We start from the raw sequence: 4,588 nt of genomic DNA on the forward strand, positions 1-4,588 counted from the left end.
CTAGGGTCTATCCTCGGTTCGGGCTAAGGAGATCCTTCTTCGAGATGGCCCCAACACCCTGACTCCTCCCCGCACTACCCCTGAGTGGGTGAAGTTCTGCAAGCAGCTGTTTGGCGGGTTCTGCATGCTGCTGTGGATCGGAGCTGTGCTCTGCTTCATAGCCCACATTATCCAGGTCACCTCAGAGGAAGAGCCGACCAATGCTAACGTGAGAATCATACAATCATAGAATTCAGAGATCATTTGAGATGAAGGCTCCAGGGTCTGGAAGGCTTTTCCTACTTAATGATAACGCAATATTCTCATAATCATTCTGCCTCTTCTTTAACAGTTGTACCTGGGCCTTGTGCTCGCTGTTGTCGTCATTATCACCGGTTGTTTCTCCTACTACCAAGAAGCCAAGAGCTCAAAGATCATGGACTCCTTCAAAACCTGGTCCCGCAGGTTAGACTTCTGCCTTTTCAAACTCCTCTGAGAAGAACTCTATCATATAGTTACGTGCGGGATGTTAATCGTGTCATCTTCCTTGTAGCAAGCTCCTGGCTGTCCGTGACGGTGAGAAGAAGAACATCAACACTGAAGAAGTGGTGGTTGGGCATATAGTGAGGTGAAAGGCGAGATAGGATACCAGCTGATTTGCGTATCGTCTCTGCCAGCGGCTGCAAGGCATACTTAAAATACATTAAGTCACGTGTCAGACGCGTAAATGTAATTCATTCGTTGTTGTAATACTAATAATTATCTTTGCCCACTTAGGTGGGACAACTCCTCTCTCACTGGTGAATCTGAGCCCTAAACTCAGAGTCCCGATTTTAGCAATGACAACCCCTGGAAACCAGGAACATTGCTCTTCTCTACCAACTGTGTTGAAGGTAATCATCTGCATTTATTGGAATAGTTCAAATTTCTGTATATATTCGTTATTTTAAGAGGGGATTCAGACCGGAGTTAAAAAAGCATGTATTGAACTTTATTCATTTTGTATGCACTGTTTATTTGTTTCTATTCTGTTTGTATTCTGCCATTGAATTTAAGCACATGGGAAACGCCAGAAATTGAGGTGTGTCGGAGGTGTGTCTGACCTTGATTTAATACCCAAATAATTCCATCACCATTAATAAGGTCGAGCAAATATGCTGTTATAAGTGGGAAAACATCTACTTTATTTTTCCCCGATAGAAGTAACAGCATTTCCATGCACTGAAATGTATAAATTGATAAGAGCTCATTGATAAGAGCTAGTAAAATGAGTAATCCCCACAGTGAAGTATGAAATATGTGCCGTTATGCAGATGTTTTTATTGTATGGCCTTATAACTTGCAGGGATTAAATTTGGAGACACACGCCAAATGGGATGACAAGGTAAAGAGTTGCGCTCTACATGTAACCTTTTGTGCCCTTTAGGATGTTTTAAACATATTCTCCAACGTTTCTTGTTTTTTATTAGCCACTATCGGTTGGTGACTGTACATAATAACCACGCATATTTAGTGTTCGTTCTCTTCTCTACATTCCTATCATTCCATCACACCATCACACCATCACATTGTTGGATTTAGCCTACCTTTCTCTCGCTCATCAATAAACGCTGTCACGTCTTTTTGTGTCTGTGGCTGAGGGTCAAGTAATAGTGTATACTATTTCATGAAGGTCCAATACAAATTGTAGTAAAAATAAATCGGGGGGCTTTTGGCCTATTAAATCATTCTGAGCTGTAACGGATACATTGATCTTGACGCACAGCGCAACACTTTGCACAGTTTCATGATCAGTGCGGGCAATTTGGGTATGTTTATTATATCATACTATTTTATACTATTCTCCATATTATATTTATAAAACTATTATAGGTTAGACTATTTTCAACATTACAATTAACTGAATGTGTCAACTTTCAAAATGAATCAAAACACCTTTATTTGTGCATAAAGGCTTTATTTTTCCATGAAGTAGGATTCATGATTATTCCCTAAACACAAATAATGTGTAAAATCAGTGTTTTAAAATTTACCCATGGGTTCGGAAACAGCCTTGAAAACACATATTTGTCTCTATCGTTCTATATTCTCAACACATTCTCTACAATCAAGTCTTGTGGCGATCAAATTCAAATATAAGGTACACAGGTATTTAAAGAGATTACTTAAGATAAATTAACAGAAAAATGAATTAAACAAAAACTCCTTGATTGAATTGGTTGGCCACCAAGTGGGTGTGTTTTCTGAGGTTTAATTACATGTATTCAGTGCTAGCAAGGAAACCTTGTTAAAAGCGCCTCCATAAAGTAAGTCTGAATACCAACTACTGAGAAGTGGGTAGGAAAGGGAGGCATAGGAAAAGTGTTCAATTGTCTCTTTGTGATTCTAAACTAGGAATCATCAAATCATACATTTTGTTCTTGGGCAGATGGTCAGGGAGCCAGAACATAATTGGCTGCAAGAAGCCCAAACAGATATAATTTTTGCCTAAAACATCATAATTTCAAACCTTGCTTACATTTGTATATGATCACGTGTTTCTCTATTGTGTGTGGGAATACTTGTGAACATATTTCCCAAATTAAAATCACCTGGAGCTGATTTCCTGGGGGTTGAAATTTTAGTTTTACGTCCAACAATGAAAATGCCCCTCCCCCCCATATATATTTATTTCTATATTTATTATATTATATATATTTATTACATATTTATGTATTTATATATATCTATTATAATGTTTTTTTATATATTCTTTTAACAATTTTGTTATATATATATATATATTAAAAATTGCTCAGAAATCATGGGAAGGCAAAATTAAACCACCCGCGTTCCAAATTCGGCGCATGGGCCGCCAGTTGGAGAACCCTGTTCTAAACCATATACTCAATTTTTGACACTTCCAGGAACTGCCAGAGGTATCGTCATCAACACTGGTGACCACACTATCATGGGTCGTATCGCCGCGTTGGCCATGAGTCTGGAAAGTGGGCAGACGCCTCTCGGAATTGAAATTGATCACTTCATTGAAATCATCACCGGTGTGTCCGTCTTCTTCGGTGTGACTTTCTTAATCCTCTCCGTCATTCTGGGCTATGGATGGCTGCCATCCATCATTTTCCTCATTGGAATCATCGTCGCTAATGTGCCAGAGGGTCTCCTGGCTACTGTAACTGTGAGTGCTGATGAAAAATCATGTTTAACAAAAACTTAATGAAGAAAATGTATACAACATTTGACAAAATACGTTTTGTCTAATTTTCTATTATTTAACCCTCTGCTATGGATTTCCATCTTAGGTGTGTCTAACTCTGACTGCCAAGCGTATGGCCAAGAAGAACTGCCTGGTGAAGAATCTGGAAGCTGTGGAGACCTTGGGGTCCACCTCCACCATCTGTTCCGACAAGACTGGCACCCTGACCCAGAACAGAATGACTGTGGCTCACATGTGGTTCGACAACCAGATCCATGACGCTGACACCACAGAGAACCAGAGTGGTACCTCTTTCGACAAAAGCTCTGCCACCTGGGCTGCCCTGGCTAGAGTGGCTGGCCTGTGCAACCGAGCCGTCTTCCTGGCAGAACAGAACAACGTACCTATCCTCAAGAGAGATGTGAGCGGTGATGCCTCAGAGACTGCCCTGCTGAAGTGTATCGAGCTGTGCTGTGGGTCTGTCAAAGACATGAGAGAAAAGTACAGCAAAGTCGTTGAGATCCCCTTCAACTCCACCAACAAATACCAGGTAACCACGTGGTCGATCAAATCTAATCAAGCTTTATTTACACAGAAAATTACAGACATGGAATGCAGCACAATGTGCTTCACATGGGAAAAAAACTATGGAAGTAAAAACTGAAATATTTACTACATATTTTACTACTGAGATCTAAAATATGGTGTGATGGACTTAAAATCATGGATGGCTTTTCTCAATCAGCTTGTTACTGCTACTGGGTATCTACATCCAGTCAGCTTGTTACTGCTACTGGGTATCTACATCCAGTCAGCTTGTTACTGCTACTGGGTATCTACATCCAGTCAGCTTGTAACTGCTACTGGGTATCTACATCCAGTCAGCTTGTTACTGCTACTGGGTATCTATATCCACTGGGTATCTACATCCAGTCAGCTTGTTACTGCTACTGGGTATCTACATCCAGTCAGCTTGTAACTGCTACTGGGTATCTACATCCAGTCAGCTTGTAACTGCTACTGGGTATCTATATCCAGTCAGCTTGTTACTGCTACTGGGTATCTATATCCAGTCAGCTTGTAACTGCTACTGGGTATCTATATCCAGTCAGCTTGTTACTGCTACTGGGTATCTACATCCAGTCAGCTTGTTACTGCTACTGGGTATCTACATCCAGTCAGCTTGTTACTGCTACTGGGTATCTACAACCAGTCAGCTTGTTACTGCTACTGGGTATCTATATCCAGTCAGCTTGTTACTGCTACTGGGTATCTACAACCAGTCAGCTTGTAACTGCTACTGGGTATCTATATCCAGTCAGCTTGTTACTGCTACTGGGTATCTACAACCAGTCAGCTTGTTACTGCTACTGGGTATCTATATCCAGTCAGCTTGTTACTGCTACTGGGTATCTA

At 40.7% G+C, this 4,588-nt stretch overlaps 1 pseudogene; it reads left to right on the forward strand.

Annotated features, from left to right (window-relative positions):
- Positions 1-9: 9 nt before the first annotated feature.
- Positions 10-3,851, forward strand: LOC135530534 (sodium/potassium-transporting ATPase subunit alpha-1-like; annotated as a pseudogene).
- Positions 3,852-4,588: the final 737 nt, after the last annotated feature.

This window comes from Oncorhynchus masou, unplaced genomic scaffold (assembly GCF_036934945.1).
Source record: "Oncorhynchus masou masou isolate Uvic2021 unplaced genomic scaffold, UVic_Omas_1.1 unplaced_scaffold_13693, whole genome shotgun sequence".
Lineage (NCBI taxonomy): Eukaryota > Metazoa > Chordata > Actinopteri > Salmoniformes > Salmonidae > Oncorhynchus > Oncorhynchus masou.